General features: G+C 38.4%; 9 non-coding genes across 9 annotated transcripts; all 9 read right to left on the bottom strand.

Moving 5' to 3' along the window:
* Nucleotides 1-708: 708 nt before the first annotated feature.
* Nucleotides 709-780, bottom strand: TRNAG-CCC (transfer RNA glycine (anticodon CCC)). Its single transcript has one exon. It is a non-coding gene; the product is annotated as a tRNA-Gly (tRNA).
* Nucleotides 781-3,384: 2,604 nt separating this feature from the next.
* TRNAG-UCC (transfer RNA glycine (anticodon UCC)) lies at nt 3,385-3,456 on the bottom strand. The gene has a single exon. It is a non-coding gene; the product is annotated as a tRNA-Gly (tRNA).
* A 1,518-nt stretch (nt 3,457-4,974) lies between these two features.
* TRNAG-CCC (transfer RNA glycine (anticodon CCC)) lies at nt 4,975-5,046 on the bottom strand. The gene has a single exon. It is a non-coding gene; the product is annotated as a tRNA-Gly (tRNA).
* Nucleotides 5,047-7,819: 2,773 nt separating this feature from the next.
* TRNAG-CCC (transfer RNA glycine (anticodon CCC)) lies at nt 7,820-7,891 on the bottom strand. The gene has a single exon. It is a non-coding gene; the product is annotated as a tRNA-Gly (tRNA).
* A 2,429-nt stretch (nt 7,892-10,320) lies between these two features.
* On the bottom strand, nt 10,321-10,392 carry TRNAG-UCC (transfer RNA glycine (anticodon UCC)). The gene has a single exon. It is a non-coding gene; the product is annotated as a tRNA-Gly (tRNA).
* A 2,767-nt stretch (nt 10,393-13,159) lies between these two features.
* Nucleotides 13,160-13,231, bottom strand: TRNAE-UUC (transfer RNA glutamic acid (anticodon UUC)). The gene has a single exon. It is a non-coding gene; the product is annotated as a tRNA-Glu (tRNA).
* Nucleotides 13,232-13,327: 96 nt separating this feature from the next.
* Nucleotides 13,328-13,399, bottom strand: TRNAG-CCC (transfer RNA glycine (anticodon CCC)). The gene has a single exon. It is a non-coding gene; the product is annotated as a tRNA-Gly (tRNA).
* A 1,181-nt stretch (nt 13,400-14,580) lies between these two features.
* Nucleotides 14,581-14,652, bottom strand: TRNAV-UAC (transfer RNA valine (anticodon UAC)). Its single transcript has one exon. It is a non-coding gene; the product is annotated as a tRNA-Val (tRNA).
* A 96-nt stretch (nt 14,653-14,748) lies between these two features.
* TRNAG-CCC (transfer RNA glycine (anticodon CCC)) lies at nt 14,749-14,820 on the bottom strand. Its single transcript has one exon. It is a non-coding gene; the product is annotated as a tRNA-Gly (tRNA).
* Nucleotides 14,821-18,695: the final 3,875 nt, after the last annotated feature.

Raw genomic sequence — 18,695 nt, 5'->3', positions numbered from 1 at the left:
CCCTACAAAGTGTTTAATCAACAACTGAAGAGCAGAAGATCAGTTAGATGAGACAGTTGAAAAAAAGCTAAGAAATATTCTCTTCAATTTTTTTCTAATTTTCGTGGTTGCTAAACTCTAAGAAGAAAGAAGAACCTGAGACTTAACACGAAAAATTAAAACAGACTAAAAGCATCACCAAATGTGAAAATCAATTCATGCGTTGGCTGAGAATCAAACTCGGGTCAACTACTTGGAAAGCAACGATTCTCACCACTATACCACCAACACTTACAGAAGCTATGTTTTTTTCTTACATTTTCTGCACTAACAATACGAAATTATTAGTAAAAAGTAAGACGTGCCAGGAAAAAAAAACCCACATAATTATTGCATTGACCAGGAATCAATCGCAGGTCAACTGCTTGGAAGGCAGGTTTGCTCACCACTATACCAAAAATGCTTAAGGTACCCAGCATTTTTTTCACATTTTCTGCACTAACCCTAAAAAATTGTTAGTAAAAAGTATGACGTGCCTGAAAAAAAAAAACACCGATGTTTTGTATTGGCTGGGAATTGAACCAGGGTCAACTGCTTGGAAGGCAGCTATGCTCACCACTATACCACCAATGCTTACAGGGTCAGCTTTTTTTTTTACATTTTCTGCACTAACATTACAAAATAGTTTGTAAAATGTATGATATGCCAGAAATAAAACTACATAAGTATTGCATTGGCTGGGAATCGAACCCGGGTCAACTGCTTGGGAAGCAGCTATGCTCACCACTATACCACCAATGCATGAACCAACTTGACTGGTTTGGGATTATGGCTGTTAAATCTGCTAAAGTTTTACTTAAAAAAAGGAGGACTGAATATGCCTTGAAGGAGCCAAATACTAAAAAGTTTAAAAACAAGGCAAAGCATTGTCCAAAACTCAAAGATGAATTCTTGTGAATCAGCTATGGAGCTTTTCCACCAATTCTTACAATTCTCTCAATTATTTTCACTTTTTTGCCAATAAGGTAACTAAACTCTTACCAAGAAAGAAAGTACACTATGAGCCTTAGCTCAAAAAGATTACAAAGAGTCAGCACCAGCACCAAATTCCCCCTAAAGACCTCTGCCATTTTTGGCATTTTTAACACTAACTCTAAAGACAGAGGAGTTTTTGGAATCAGTTATGTAGCTTTTCCACCTCTGCCTACAAATTCTCTCAATAAGCTTTGATTTCTGCCCACTAAGGTAGCTAAAGTGTTACCAAGAAAGAAATAAAAGCATAAGCCTTAGCACAGAAAGTGAAAAAGATTCCAAACACCACCAAATGCAAAAAAACAATGAGTTCTTCAATGAATTAATCTATGGCCTATTGTTTTAAAAGCAACTACACCCACCAGCATAACACCTATGGCAACCCTGACATTGCTTTCGTATTGGAGACTAACCCTACAAAGTGTTTAATCAACAACTGAAGAGCAGAAGATCAGTTAGATGAGACAGTTGAAAAAAAGCTAAGAAATATTCTCTTCAATTTTTTTCTCATTTTCGTGGTTGCTAAACTCTAAGAAGAAAGAAGAGCATGAGCCTTAACACGAAAAATTAAAACAGACTAAAAGCATCACCAAATGTGAAAAACAATTCATGCGTTGGCCAGAAATCGAACCCGGGTCAAGTGCTTGGAAGGCAGCGATTCTCACCACTATACCACCAAAACTTACAGAAGCCATGTTTTTTTCTTACATTTTCTGCACTAACAATACGAAATTATTAGTAAAAAGTAAGACGTGCCAGGAAAAAAAACCCCGCATAAGTATTGCATTGACCAGGAATCAATCGCAGGTAAACTGCTTGGAAGGCAGGTTTGCTCACCACTATACCAAAAATGCTTAAGGTACCCAGCATTTTTTTCACATTTTCTGCACTAACCCTACAAAATGGTTAGTAAAAAGTATGACGTGCCTGAAAAAAAAAAACACCGATGTTTTGTATTGGCTGGGAATTGAACCCAGGTCAATTGCTTGGAAGGCAGCTATGCTCACCACTATACCACCAATGCTTACAGGGTCAGCTTTTTTTTTTACATTTTCTGCACTAACATAACAAAATAGTTTGTAAAATGTATGATATGCCAGAAATAAAACTACATAAGTATTGCATTGGCTGGGAATCGAACCCGAGTCAACTGCTTGGGAAGCAGCTATGCTCACCACTATACCACCAATGCATGAACCAACTTGACTGGTTTGGGATTATGGCTGTTAAATCTGCTAAAGTTTTACTTAAAAAAAGGAGGACTGAATATGCCTTGAAGGAGCCAAATACTAAAAAGTTTAAAAACAAGGCAAAGCATTGTCCAAAACTCAAAGATGAATTCTTGTGAATCAGCTATGGAGCTTTTCCACCAATTCTTACAATTCTCTCAATTATTTTCACTTTTTTGCCAATAAGGTAACTAAACTCTTACCAAGAAAGAAAGTACACTATGAGCCTTAGCTCAAAAAGATTACAAAGAGTCAGCACCAGCACCAAATTACCCCTAAAGACCTCTGCCATTTTTGGCATTTTTAACACTAACTCTAAAGACAGAGGAGTTTTTGGAATCAGTTATGTAGCTTTTCCACCTCTGCCTACAAATTCTCTCAATTAGCTTTGCTTTTTGCCAACTAAGGTAGCTAAAGTGTTACCAAGAAAGAAATAAAAGCATAAGCCTTAGCACAGAAAGTGAAAAAGAGTCCAAACACCACCAAATGCAAAAAAACAATGAGTTCTTCAAGAATTAAACTAAGGCCTATTGTTTTAAAAGCAACTACACCCACCAGCATAACACCAATGCCAACCCTGACATTGCTTTCATATTGGAGACTAACCCTACAAAGTGTTTAATCAACAACTGAAGAGCAGAAGATCAGTTAGATGAGACAGTTGAAAAAAAGCTAAGAAATATTCTCTTCAATTTTTTTCTCATTTTCGTGGTTGCTAAACTCTAAGAAGAAAGAAGAGCCTGAGACTTAACACGAAAAATTAAAACAGACTAAAAGCATCACCAAATGTGAAAAACAATTCATACGTTGGCTGAGAATCAAACTCGGGTCAACTACTTGGAAGGCAGCGATTCTCACCACTATACCACCAATACTTACAGAAGCCATGTTTTTTTCTTACATTTTCTGCACTAACAATATGAAATTATTAGTAAAAAGTAAGACGTGCCAGGAAAAAAAACCCCACATAAGTATTGCCTTGACCAGGAATCAATCGCAGGTCAACTGCTTGGAAGGCAGGTTTGCTCACCACTATACCAAAAATGCTTAAGGTACCCAGCATTTTTTTCACATTTTCTGCACTAACCCTACAAAATTGTTAGTAAAAAGTATGATGTGCCTGAAAAAAAAAACACTGATGTTTTGTATTGGCCGGGAATTGAACCCAGGTCAACTGCTTGGAAGGCAGCTATGCTCACCACTATACCACCAATGCTTATAGTGTCAGCTTTTTTTTTACATTTTCTGCACTAACATTACAAAATAGTTTGTAAAATGTATGATATGCCAGAAATAAAACTACATAAGTATTGCATTGGCTGGAAATCAAACCTGGGTCAACTGCTTGGGAAGCAGCAGTGCTCACCACTATACCACCAATGCATGAACCCACTTGACTGGTTTGGGATTTTGGCTGTTAAATCTGCTAAAGTTTTACTTAAAAAAGGAGGACTGAATATGTCTTGAAAGAGCCAATTACTAAAAAGTTTAAAAACAAGGCAAAGCATTGTCCAAAACTCAAAGATGAATTCTTGTGAATCAGCTATGGAGCTTTTCCACCAATTCTTAGAATTCACTCAATAATTTTCACTATTTTTTTGCAATAAGGTAACTAAACTCTTACCAAGAAAGAAAGTACACTATGAGCCTTAGCTCAAAAAGATTACAAAGAGTCAGCACCAGCACCAAATTACCCCTAAAGACCTCTGCCATTTTTGGCATTTTTAACACTAACTCTAAAGACAGAGGAGTTTTTGGAATCAGTTATGTAGCTTTTCCACCTCTGCCTACAAATTCTCTCAATTAGCTTGGCTTTTTGCCAACTAAGGTAGCTAACGTGTTACCAAGAAAGAAATAAAAGCATAAGCCTTAGCACAGAAAGTGAAAAAGAGTCCAAACACCACCAAATGCAAAAAAACAATGAGTTCTTCAAGAATTAAACTATGGCCTATTGTTTTAAAAGCAACTACACCCACCAGCATAACACCAATGCCAACCCTGACAATGCTTTCATATGGGAGACTAACCCTACAAAGTGTTTAATCAACAACTGAAGAGCAGAAGATCAGTTAGATGAGACAGTTGAAAAAAAGCTAAGAAATATTCTCTTCAATTTTTTTCTAATTTTCGTGGTTGCTAAACTCTAAGAAGAAAGAAGAACCTGAGACTTAACACGAAAAATTAAAACAGACTAAAAGCATCACCAAATGTGAAAATCAATTCATGCGTTGGCTGAGAATCAAACTCGGGTCAACTACTTGGAAAGCAACGATTCTCACCACTATACCACCAACACTTACAGAAGCTATGTTTTTTTCTTACATTTTCTGCACTAACAATACGAAATTATTAGTAAAAAGTAAGACGTGCCAGGAAAAAAAAACCCACATAATTATTGCATTGACCAGGAATCAATCGCAGGTCAACTGCTTGGAAGGCAGGTTTGCTCACCACTATACCAAAAATGCTTAAGGTACCCAGCATTTTTTTCACATTTTCTGCACTAACCCTAAAAAATTGTTAGTAAAAAGTATGACGTGCCTGAAAAAAAAAAACACCGATGTTTTGTATTGGCTGGGAATTGAACCAGGGTCAACTGCTTGGAAGGCAGCTATGCTCACCACTATACCACCAATGCTTACAGGGTCAGCTTTTTTTTTTACATTTTCTGCACTAACATTACAAAATAGTTTGTAAAATGTATGATATGCCAGAAATAAAACTACATAAGTATTGCATTGGCTGGGAATCGAACCCGGGTCAACTGCTTGGGAAGCAGCTATGCTCACCACTATACCACCAATGCATGAACCAACTTGACTGGTTTGGGATTATGGCTGTTAAATCTGCTAAAGTTTTACTTAAAAAAAGGAGGACTGAATATGCCTTGAAGGAGCCAAATACTAAAAAGTTTAAAAACAAGGCAAAGCATTGTCCAAAACTCAAAGATGAATTCTTGTGAATCAGCTATGGAGCTTTTCCACCAATTCTTACAATTCTCTCAATTATTTTCACTTTTTTGCCAATAAGGTAACTAAACTCTTACCAAGAAAGAAAGTACACTATGAGCCTTAGCTCAAAAAGATTACAAAGAGTCAGCACCAGCACCAAATTCCCCCTAAAGACCTCTGCCATTTTTGGCATTTTTAACACTAACTCTAAAGACAGAGGAGTTTTTGGAATCAGTTATGTAGCTTTTCCACCTCTGCCTACAAATTCTCTCAATAAGCTTTGATTTCTGCCCACTAAGGTAGCTAAAGTGTTACCAAGAAAGAAATAAAAGCATAAGCCTTAGCACAGAAAGTGAAAAAGATTCCAAACACCACCAAATGCAAAAAAACAATGAGTTCTTCAATGAATTAATCTATGGCCTATTGTTTTAAAAGCAACTACACCCACCAGCATAACACCTATGGCAACCCTGACATTGCTTTCGTATTGGAGACTAACCCTACAAAGTGTTTAATCAACAACTGAAGAGCAGAAGATCAGTTAGATGAGACAGTTGAAAAAAAGCTAAGAAATATTCTCTTCAATTTTTTTCTCATTTTCGTGGTTGCTAAACTCTAAGAAGAAAGAAGAGCATGAGCCTTAACACGAAAAATTAAAACAGACTAAAAGCATCACCAAATGTGAAAAACAATTCATGCGTTGGCCAGAAATCGAACCCGGGTCAAGTGCTTGGAAGGCAGCGATTCTCACCACTATACCACCAACACTTACAGAAGCCATGTTTTTTTCTTACATTTTCTGCACTAACAATACGAAATTATTAGTAAAAAGTAAGACGTGCCAGGAAAAAAAACCCCGCATAAGTATTGCATTGACCAGGAATCAATCGCAGGTAAACTGCTTGGAAGGCAGGTTTGCTCACCACTATACCAAAAATGCTTAAGGTACCCAGCATTTTTTTCACATTTTCTGCACTAACCCTACAAAATGGTTAGTAAAAAGTATGACGTGCCTGAAAAAAAAAAACACCGATGTTTTGTATTGGCTGGGAATTGAACCCAGGTCAATTGCTTGGAAGGCAGCTATGCTCACCACTATACCACCAATGCTTACAGGGTCAGCTTTTTTTTTTACATTTTCTGCACTAACATAACAAAATAGTTTGTAAAATGTATGATATGCCAGAAATAAAACTACATAAGTATTGCATTGGCTGGGAATCGAACCCGAGTCAACTGCTTGGGAAGCAGCTATGCTCACCACTATACCACCAATGCATGAACCAACTTGACTGGTTTGGGATTATGGCTGTTAAATCTGCTAAAGTTTTACTTAAAAAAAGGAGGACTGAATATGCCTTGAAGGAGCCAAATACTAAAAAGTTTAAAAACAAGGCAAAGCATTGTCCAAAACTCAAAGATGAATTCTTGTGAATCAGCTATGGAGCTTTTCCACCAATTCTTACAATTCTCTCAATTATTTTCACTTTTTTGCCAATAAGGTAACTAAACTCTTACCAAGAAAGAAAGTACACTATGAGCCTTAGCTCAAAAAGATTACAAAGAGTCAGCACCAGCACCAAATTACCCCTAAAGACCTCTGCCATTTTTGGCATTTTTAACACTAACTCTAAAGACAGAGGAGTTTTTGGAATCAGTTATGTAGCTTTTCCACCTCTGCCTACAAATTCTCTCAATTAGCTTTGCTTTTTGCCAACTAAGGTAGCTAAAGTGTTACCAAGAAAGAAATAAAAGCATAAGCCTTAGCACAGAAAGTGAAAAAGAGTCCAAACACCACCAAATGCAAAAAAACAATGAGTTCTTCAAGAATTAAACTAAGGCCTATTGTTTTAAAAGCAACTACACCCACCAGCATAACACCAATGCCAACCCTGACATTGCTTTCATATTGGAGACTAACCCTACAAAGTGTTTAATCAACAACTGAAGAGCAGAAGATCAGTTAGATGAGACAGTTGAAAAAAAGCTAAGAAATATTCTCTTCAATTTTTTTCTCATTTTCGTGGTTGCTAAACTCTAAGAAGAAAGAAGAGCCTGAGACTTAACACGAAAAATTAAAACAGACTAAAAGCATCACCAAATGTGATAAACTATTCATGCGTTGGCTGAGAATCGAATTCGGGTCAACTACTTGGAAGGCAGCGATTCTCACCACTATACCACCAACACTTACCGAAGCCATGTTTTTTTCTTACATTTTCTGCACTAACAATACGAAATTATTAGTAAAAAGTAAGACGTGCCAGGAAAAAAAACCCCGCATAAGTATTGCATTGACCAGGAATCAATCGCAGGACAACTGCTTGGAAGGCAGGTTTGCTCACCACTATACCAAAAATGCTTAAGGTACCCAGCATTTTTTTCACATTTTCTGCACTAACCCTACAAAATTGTTAGTAAAAAGTATGACGTGCCTGAAAAAAAAAAACACCGATGTTTTGTATTGGCTGGGAATTGAACACGGGTCAACTGCTTGGAAGGCAGCTATGCTCACCACTATACCACCAATGCTTACAGGTTCAGCTTTTTTTTTTACATTTTCTGCACTAACATTACAAAATAGTTTGTAAAATGTATGATATGCCAGAAATAAAACTACATAAGTATTGCATTGGCCGGGATTCGAATCCAGGTCAACTGCTTGGGAAGCAGCTATGCTCACCACTATACCACCAATGCATGAACCAACTTGACTGGTTTGGAATTATGGCTGTTAAATCTGCTAAAGTTTTACTTAAAAAAAGGAGGACTGAATATGTCTTGAAAGAGCCAATTACTAAAAAGTTTAGAAACAAGGAAAAGCATTGTCCAAAACTCAAAGATAAATTCTTGTGAATCAGCTATGGAGCTTTTCCACCAATTATTACATTTCTCTCAATTATTTTCACTTTTTTGCCAATAAGGTAACTAAACTCTTACCAAGAAAGAAAGTGCACTATGAGCCTTAGCTCAAACAGATTACAAAGAGTCAACAGCAGCACCAAATTCCCCCTAAAGACCTCTGCCATTTTTGGCATTTTAAACACTAACTCTAAAGACAGAGGAGTTTTTGGAATCAGTTATGTAGCTTTTCCACCTCTGCCTACAAATTCTCTCAATTAGCTTTGCTTTCTGCCCACTAAGGTAGCTAAAGTGTTACCAAGAAAGAAATAAAAGCATAAGCCTTAGCACAGAAAGTGAAAAAGATTCCAAACACCACCAAATGCAAAAAAACAATGAGTTCTTCAAGAATTAAACTTTGGCCTATTGTTTTAAAAGCAACTACACCAAACAGCATAACACCAATGCCAACCCTGACATTGTTTTCGTATTGGAGACTAACCCTATAAAGTATTTAATCAACAACTGAAGAGCAGAAGATCAGTTAGATGAGACAGTTGAAAAAAAGCTAAGAAATATTCTCTTCAATTTTTTTCTCATTTTCGTGGTTGCTAAACTCTAAGAAGAAAGAAGAGCATGAGCCTTAACACGAAAAATTAAAACAGACTAAAAGCATCACCAAATGTTAAAAACAATTCATGCGTTGGCCAGGAATCGAACCCTGGTTAACTGCTTGGAAGGCAGCTATGCTCACCACTATACAAAAATGCTTAAGGTACCCAGCATTTTTTTCACATTTACTGCACTAACCCTACAAAATTGTTAGTAAAAAGTATGACGTGCCTGAAAAAAAAAACACCGATGTTTTGTATTGCCCAGTAATCGAACCCGGGTCAACTGCTTGGAAGGCAGCTATGCTCACTACTATACCACCAATGCTTACAGGATCAGCTTTTTTTTTTACATTTTCTGCACTAACATTACAAAATAGTTTGTAAAATGTATGATATGCCAGAAATAAAACTACATAAGTATTGCATTGGCTGGGAATCGAGCCCAGGTCAACTGCTTGGGAAGCAGCTATAACTCACCACTATACCACCAATGCATGAACCAACTTGACTGGTTTGGAACTATGGCTGTTAAATCTGCTAAAGTTTCACTTAAAAAAGGAGGACTGAATATGTCTTGAAAGAGCCAATTACTAAAAAGTTTAAAAACAAGGCAAGCATTGTCCAAAACTCAAAGATGAATTCTTGTGAATCAGCTATGGAGCTTTTCCACCAATTCTTACAATTCTCTCAATTATTTTCACTTTTTTGCCAATAAGGTAACTAAACTCTTACCAAGAAAGAAAGTACACTATGAGCCTTAGCTCAAAAAGATTACAAAGAGTCAGCACCAGCACCAAAATACCCCTAAAGACCTCTGCCATTTTTGGCATTTTTAACACTAACTCTAAAGACAGAGGAGTTTTTGGAATCGGTTATGTAGCTTTTCCACCTCTGCCTACAAATTCTCTCAATTAGCTTTGCTTTTTGCCAACTAAGGTAGCTAAAGTGTTACCAAGAAAGAAATAAAAGCATAAGCCTTAGCACAGAAAGTGAAAAAGAGTCCAAACACCACCAAATGCAAAAAAACAATGAGTTCTTCAAGAATTAAACTATGGCCTATTGTTTTAAAAGCAACTACACCCACCAGCATAACACCAATGCCAACCCTGACATTGCTTTCATATTGGAGACTAACCCTACAAAGTGTTTAATCAACAACTGAAGAGCAGAAGATCAGTTAGATGAGACAGTTGAAAAAAAGCTAAGCAATATTCTCTTCAATTTTTTTCTCATTTTCGTGGTTGCTAAACTCTAAGAAGAAAGAAGAGCCTGAGACTTAACATGAAAAATTAAAACAGACTAAAAGCATCACCAAATGTGAAAAACAATTCATGCGTTGGCTGAGAATCAAATTCGGGTCAACTACTTGGAAGGCAGAGATTCTCACCACTATACCACCAACACTTACAGTAGCCATCTTTTTTTCTTACATTTTCTGCACTAACAATACGAAATTATTAGTAAAAAGTAAGACGTGCCAGGAAAAAAAACCCCACATAAGTATTGCATTGACCAGAAATCAATCGCAGGTCAACTGCTTGGAAGGCAGGTTTGCTCACCACTATACCAAAAATGCTTAAGGTACCCAGCATTTTTTTCACATTTTCTGCACTAACCCTACAAAATTGTTAGTAAAAAGTATGACGTGCCTGAAAAAAAAACACAGAAATGTTTTGCATTGGCCAGGAATTGAACCAGGGTCAACTGCTTGGAAGGCAGCTATGCTCACCACTATACCACCAATGCTTACAGGGTCAGCTTTTTTTTTTACATTTTCTGCACTAACATTACAAAATAGTTTGTAAAATGTATGATATGCCAGAAATAAAACTACATAAGTATTGCATTGGCTGGAAATTGAACCCGGGTCAACTGCTTGGGAAGCAGCTATGCTCACCACTATACCACCAATGCTTGAACCCACTTGACTGGTTTGGGATTTTGGCTGTTAAATCTGCTAAAGTTTTACTTAAAAAAGGAGGACTGAATATGTCTTGAAAGAGCCAATTACTAAAAAGTTTAAAAACAAGGCAAAGCATTGTCCAAAACTCAAAGATGAATTCTTGTGAATCAGCTATGTAGCTTTTCCACCAATTCTTACATTTCTCTCAATTATTTTCACTTTTTTGCCAATAAGGTATCTAAACTCTTACCAAGAAAGAAAGTACACTATGAGCCTTAGCTCAAACAGATTACAAAGAGTCAGCACCAGCACCAAATTACCCCTAAAGACCTCTGCCATTTTTGGCATTTTTAACACTAACTCTAAAGACAGAGGAGTTTTTGGAATCAGTTATGTAGCTTTTCCACCTCTGCCTACAAATTCTCTCAATTAGCTTTGCTTTTTGCCAACTAAGGTAGCTAAAGTGTTACCAAGAAAGAAATAAAAGCATAAGCCTTAGCACAGAACGTGAAAAAGAGTCCAAACACCACCAAATGCAAAAAAACAATGAGTTCTTCAAGAATTAAACTATTGCCTATTGTTTTAAAAGAAACTACACCCACCAGCATAACACCAATGCCAACCCTGACATTGCTTTCCTACTGGAGACTAACCCTACAAAGTGTTTAATCAACAACTGAAGAGCAGAAGATCAGTTAGATGAGACAGTTGAAAAAAAGCTAAGAAATATTCTCTTCAATTTTTTTCTCATTTTCGTGGTTGCTAAACTCTAAGAAGAAAGAAGAGCCTGAGACTGAACACGAAAAACTAAAACAGACTAAAAGCATCACCAAATGTGAAAAGCAATTCATGCGTTGGCTGAGAATCGAACTTGGGTCAACTACTTGGAAGGCAGCGATTCTCACCACTATACCACCACACTTACAGAAGCCATGTTTTTTTCTTACATTTTCTGCACTAACAATACAAAATTATTAGTAAAAAGTAAGACTAGCCAGGAAAAAAAAACCCACAAAAGTATTGCATTGACCAGGAATCAATCGCAGGTCAACTGCTTGGAAGGCAGGTTTGCTCACCACTATACCAAAAATGCTTAAGGTACCCAGCATTTTTTTCACATTTTCTGCACTAACCCTACAAAATTGTTAGTAAAAAGTATGACGTGCCTGAAAAAAAAAACACCAATGTTTTATATTGGCCGGGAATAGAACCTGGGTCAACTGCTTGGAAGGCAGCTATGCTCACCACTATACCACCAATGATTACAGGGTCAGCTTTTTTTTTTACATTTTCTGCACTAACATTACAAAATAGTTTGTAAAATGTATGATATGCCAGAAATAAAACTACATAAGTATTGCATTGGCTGGAAATTGAACCCGAGTCAACTGCTTGGGAAGCAGCTATGCTCACCACTATACCACCAATCCATGAACCAACTTGACTGGTTTGGGATTTTGGCTGTTAATTCTGCTAAAGTTTTACTTAAAAAAGGAGGACTGAATATGTCTTGAAAGAGCCAATTACTAAAAAGTTTAAAAACAAGGCAAAGCATTGTCCAAAACTCAAAGATGAATTCTTGTGAATCAGTTATGTAGCTTTTCCACCAATTCTTACATTTCTCTCAATTGTTTTCACTTTTTTGCCAATAAGGTAACTAAACTCTTACCAAGAAAGAAAGTACACTAAGAGCATTAGCTCAAACAGATTACAAAGAGTCAACAGCAGCACGAAATTTCCCCTATGACCTCTGCCATGTTTGGCATTTTTAACACTAACTCTAAAGACAGAGGAGTTTTTGGAATCAGTTATTTAGCTTTTCCACCTCTGCCTACAAATTCTCTCAATTAGCTTTGCTTTCTGCCCACTAAGGTAACTAAAGTGTTACCAAGAAAGAAATAAAAGCATAAGCCTTAGCACAGAAAGTGAAAAAGATTCCAAACACCACCAAATGCAAAAAAACAATGAGTTCTTCAAGAATTAAACTATGGCCTATTGTTTTAAAAGCAACTACACCCACCAGCATAACACCAATGCCAACCCTGACATTGCTTTCATATTGGAGACTAACCCTACAAAGTATTTAATCAACAACTGAAGAGCAGAAGATCAGTTAGATGAGACAGTTGAAAAAAATCTAAGAAATATTCTCTTCAATTTTTTTCTCATTTTCGTGGTTGCTAAACTCTAAGAAGAAAGAAGAGCATGAGCCTTAACACGAAAAATTAAAACAGACTAAAAGCATCACCAAATGTCAAAAACAATTCATGCGTTGGCCAGGAATCGAACCCAGGTCAACTGCTTGGAAGGCAGCTATGCTCACCACTATACCACCAACACTTACAGAAGCTAGGTTTTTTTTCTTACATTTTCTGCACTAACAATACAAAATTATTAGTAAAAAGTAAGACGTGCCAGGAAAAAAAACCCACATAAGTATTGCATTGACCAGGAATCAATCGCAGGTCAACTGCTTGGAAGGCAGGTTTGCTCACCACTATACCAAAAATGCTTAAGGTACCCAACATTTTTTTCACATTTTCTGCACTAACCCTGCAAAATTGTTAGTAAAAATTATGACGTGCCTGAAAAAAAAACACACCTATGTTTTGCATTGGCCAGGAATCGAACCCGGGTCAACTGCTTGAAAGGCAGCTATGCTCACCACTATACCACCAATGCTTACTGGATCAGCTTTTTTTTTTACATTTTCTGCACTAACATTACAAAATAGTTTGTAAAATATATGATATGCCAGAAATAAAACTACATAAGTATTGCATTGGCCAGGAATCGAACCCGGGTCAACTGCTTGGGAAGCAGATATGCTCACCACTATACCACCAATGCATGAACCAACTTGACTGGTTTGGGATTATGGCCGTTAAATCTGCTAAAGTTTTACTTAGAAAAAGGAGGACTGAATATGTCTTGAAAGAGCCAATTACTAAAAAGTTTAAAAACAAGGCAAAGCATTGTCCAAAACTCAAAGATGAATTCTTTTGAATCAGCTATGGAGCTTTTCCACCAATTCTTACAATTCTCTCAATTATTTTCACTTTTTTGCCAATAAGGTAACTAAACTCTTACCAAGAAAGAAAGTACACTATGAGCCTTAGCTCAAACAGATTACAAAGAGTCAACAGCAGCACCAAATTCCCCCTAAAGACCTCTGCCATTTTTGGCATTTTTAACACTAACTCTAAAGACAGAGGAGTTTTTGGAATCAGTTATGTAGCTTTTCCACCTCTGCCTACAAATTCTCTCAACTAGCTTTGCTTTCTGCCCACTAAGGTAGCTAAAGTGTTACCAAGAAAGAAATAAAAGCATAAGCCTTAGCACAGAAAGTGAAAAAGATTCCAAACACCACCAAATGCAAAAAAACAATGAGTTCTTCAAGAATTAAACTATGGCCTATTGTTTTAAAAGCAACTACACCCACCAGCATAACACCAATGCCAACCCTGACATTGCTTTCATATTGGAGACTAACCCTACAAAGTATTTAATCAACAACTGAAGAGCAGAAGATCAGTTAGATGAGACAGTTGAAAAAAATCTAAGAAATATTCTCTTCAATTTTTTTCTCATTTTCGTGGTTGCTAAACTCTAAGAAGAAAGAAGAGCATGAGCCTTAACACGAAAAATTAAAACAGACTAAAAGCATCACCAAATGTGAAAGACAATTCATGCGTTGGCCGGGAATCGAACCCGGGTCAAATGCTAGGAAGGCAGCTATGCTCACCACTATACCACCAACACTTACAGAAGCCATGTTTTTTTCTTACATTTTCTGCACTAACAATACAAAATTATTAGTAAAGAGTAAGACGTGCCAGGAAAAAAAAACCCACATAAGTATTGCATTGACCAGGAATCAATCGCAGGTCAACTGCTTGGAAGGCAGGTTTGCTCACCACTATACCAAAATGCTTAAGGTACCCAGCATTTTTTTAACATTTTCTGCACTAACCCTACAAAATTGTTAGTAAAAATTATGACGTGCCTGAAAAAAAAACACACCCATGTTTTGCATTGGCCGGGAATCAAACCCGGGTCAACTGCTTGTAAGGCAGCTATGCTCACCACTATACCACCAATGCTTACAGGATCAGCTTTTTTTTTTACATTTTCTGCACTAACATTACAAAATTGTTTGTAAAATGTATGATATGCCAGAAATAAAACTACATAAGTATTGCATTGGCCGGGAATCGAACCCGGGTCAACTGCTTGGGAAGCAGCTATGCTCACCACTATACCACCAATGCATGAACCAACTTGACTGGTTTGGGATTATGGCTGTTAAATCTGCTAAAGTTTTACTTAGAAAAACGAGGACTGAATATGTCTTGAAAGAGCCAATTACTAAAAAGTTTAAAAACAAGGCAAAGCATTGTCCAAAACTCAAAGATGAATTCTTGTGAATCAGCTATGGAGCTTTTCCACCAATTCTTACAATTCTCTCAATTATTTTCATTTTTTGCCAATAAGGTAACTAAACTCTTACCAAGAAAGAAAGTACACTATGAGCCTTAGCTCAAACAGATTACAAAGAGTCAACAGCAGCACCAAATTCCCCCTAAAGACCTCTGCCATTTTTGGCATTTTTAACACTAACTCTAAAGACAGAGGAGTTTTTGGAATCAGTTATGTAGCTTTTCCACCTCTGCCTACAAATTCTCTCAATTAGCTTTGCTTTCTGCCCACTAAGGTAGGTAAAGTGTTACCAAGAAAGAAATAAAAGCATAAGCCTTAGCACAGAAAGTGAAAAAGATTCCAAACACCACCAAATGCAAAAAACAATGAGTTCTTCAAGAATTAAACTATGGCCTATTGTTTTAAAAGCAACTACACCCACCAGCATAAAACCAATGCCATCCCTGACATTTCTTTCGTATTGGAGACTAACCCTACCAAGTATTTAATCAACAACTGAAGAGCAGAAGATCAGTTAGATGAGACAGTTGAAAAAAATCTAAAAAATATTCTCTTCAATTTTTTTCTCATTTTCGTGGTTGCTAAACTCTAAGAAGAAAGAAGAGCATGAGCCTTAACAAGAAAAATTAAAACAGACTAAAAGCATCACCAAATGTCAAAAACAATTCATGCGTTGGCTGAGAATCGAACACAAGTCAACTACATGGAAAGGCAGCGATTCTCACCACTATACCACCAACACTTACAGAAGCCATGTTTTTTTCTTACATTTTCTGCACTAACAATACGAAATTATTAGTAAAAAGTAAGACGTGCCAGGAAAAAAACTCGCGCATAAGTATTGCATTGACCAGGAATCAATCGCAGGTCAACTGCTTGGAAGGCAGGTTTGCTCACCACTACACCAAAAATGCTTAAGGTACCCAGCATTTTTTTCACATTTTCTGCACTAACCCTACAAAATTGTTAGTAAAAAGTATGACGTGCCTGAAAAAATAAAACACCAGGGTTTTGTATTGTCCGGGAATTGAACCCGGGTCAACTGCTTGGAAGGCAGCTATGCTCACCATTATACCACCAATGCTTACAAGGTCAGCTTTTTTTTTTTACATTTTCTGCACTAACATTACAAAATAGTTTGTAAAATGTATGATATGCCAGAAATAAAACTACATAAGTATTGCATTGGCTGGAAATCGAACCCGGGTCGACTGCTTGGGAAGCAGCTATGCTCACCACTATACCACCAATGCATGAACCCACTTGACTGGTTTGGGATTTTGGCAGTTAAATCTGCTAAAGTTTTACTTAAAAAAGGAGGATTGAATATGTCTTGAAAGAGCCAATTACTAAAAAGTTTAAAAACAAGGCAAAGCATTGTCCAAAACTCAAAGATGAATTCTTGTGAATCAGCTATATAGCTTTTCCCCCAATTCTTACAATTCTCTCAATTATTTTCACTTTTTTGCCAATAAGGTAACTAAACTCTTACCAAGAAAGAAAGTACACTATGAGCCTTAGCTCCAACAGATTTCAAAGAGTCAGCACCAGCACCAAATTCCCCCTAAAGACCTCTGCCATTTTTGGCATTTTTAACACTAACTCTAAAGACAGAGGAGTTTTTGGAATCAGTTATGTAGCTTTTCCACCTCTGCCTACAAATTCTCTCAATTACCTTTGCTTTCTGCCCACTAAGGTAGCTAAAGTGTTACCAAGAAAGAAATAAAAGCATAAGCCTTAGCACAGAAAGTGAAAAAGATTCCAAACACCACCAAATGCAAAAAAACAATGAGTTCTTCAAGAATTAAACTATGGCCTATTGTTTTAAAAGCAACTACACCCACCAGCATAACACCAATGCCAACCCTGACATTGCTTTCATATTGGAGACTAACCCTACAAAGTGTTTAATCAACAACTGAAGAGTAGTGTTGAGCCACCCCCGTAGTGTTCGAGTTCGGTTCGGTTCGTCGAACACCCGTGTGTTCGCCGAACTGTTCGTCGAACACCTTCGAACACCATTAAAACCAATGGCAGGCAAACAAAAACACATAGAAACACATAGAAAACACCTTCAAAGGTGTCCAAAAGCTGACAAACTGCTCAGAAGACATAACAAACACATGGAAAAGTGACAAGTACATATAGTCATGCGAAAATACAAGAGGTGGAGGAGTAAAAGGAGGGGGAGACACAGATATAGGCATGTCATGCCCTTCTAAAATCCAAAAAGTGAGAAGCCGACACGGCCAGTCCGCTCCTGCCCGTGCCACCTCCGTGTCGCCGGGTTTGTGCCAGAGCCGCGGTGAACCCTGATGGCCAGCCCCCCTCTCCCAATACTGGTGCCTGTCTGCTGGTGGGTCGAGCGAGCCCCCCTGTGGTGGAGGCAGCTCTAAGCTTTTTAATTTAAATTGTCTCTCTAATTTGAATGAATACACTTTAAATCCATTTACCAGGATCTATTGGAGGGCAAGTCTCATGCCAGCAGCCGCGTAATTCCAGCTCCAGTAGCGTCCACTAAAGCTGCTGCAATTAAAAAGCTTTTATAAGGATCGAGCTCGGCTGTCCACCGCAAGGCATCCTACTGCCAGTCCCAGCCCCTATGCCTTGGGGTGCCTCCTGATGCTCTTCACTGAGTATCCCGTGGTCCCGAAGCATTTCCTTTGAAAAAATTAAGTGTCCAAACTACAGGTGGTGTAGCTTGCTTAACAGCCGGGATAATCCGCTGACTAGCAGACACTGCTACTAGGCACAAAGTATTTCCTGGGCTAGATGCAGTTAAAAATTTGTAATTAGATACTCTCGTTGGATGCTGAGAAAGCATTCCATAGAGTCTCCTGGCACGCCATATATGATTCTCTTAAAAAGCTTGGGGTAGGGGTCTAGGGGACCCTTTTATAGCCAAAATCACGGCCCTGTATCACAATACGTCACCTAGGCTGAAGATAAATGGAACTGTAGCACCCTGAGGGCTCGGTTGCTACAGAGGTATTGCACCTCACCCAGAGGTGTGATATCTCACTCTCAGGTAAGGATGGAGTGTGGATCAGGACCCGACACCTGCATGCATTACACCACATTGCCGTGGGGCAGGGTGACCAATATGCCCCTGAGATGGGCACGACAGTCCCTGTCCCTGGCTGGAGTGGGGGGAGGGAACACTGAGGAAGGGGAACCCTGTAGTGCAGGAGCAGGGAGGAAGCAGTTCCTGGGTGCATTGAGAAGGGAGTATAAAAGGTGGGCACCATCTTAGTTCAGTGCAGAGAAGTCTGAGCAGAAGTGGCAGGGAGCAGGGGCTCTGCATGAGCTCTGCTCCGGAGGCAGGCCTACTAACAGAGGCCCAGGCCTGGAAGAGGGAGAAGGAAGGAGGAGGAGCGGAGAAGGCTCCAGGAACGAGGAATGAAGGGATCCCAGTGGTGCGGACGGGCGAGTCGCCACCGCACGCCCGAATCCACCTGCGTGGAGGGGTCAGGCGAAAGGGGGAGACCGGTCCCCGAACTAGTGGAGGCAGGAAACGACCCTCAGCTAGAAACCGGAGGCTCTGACATTTTATGTGGCGCAGCCCCTCGCTACACCCGCTAGGAAGGCACCACATAGGGTCAGGGAAACTGGCGCCAAGTTTACCAAGAGGAGGCCCGAGGCAGCCGGACAGAAGTGTTGGTAAGAAAGGCCAGACAAAGGACACACAAAGGGAGTCCTGTGAAGC

This window comes from Phyllobates terribilis, unplaced genomic scaffold (genome assembly GCF_046119375.1).
Source record: "Phyllobates terribilis strain yellow unplaced genomic scaffold, ASM4611937v1 Scaffold_3__8_contigs__length_932513732, whole genome shotgun sequence".
In the NCBI taxonomy this organism is placed as follows: Eukaryota; Metazoa; Chordata; class Amphibia; order Anura; family Dendrobatidae; genus Phyllobates; species Phyllobates terribilis.
Note: the sequence above shows the minus strand (reverse complement) of the source record. Positions and strands in the feature narration are given on the sequence as shown.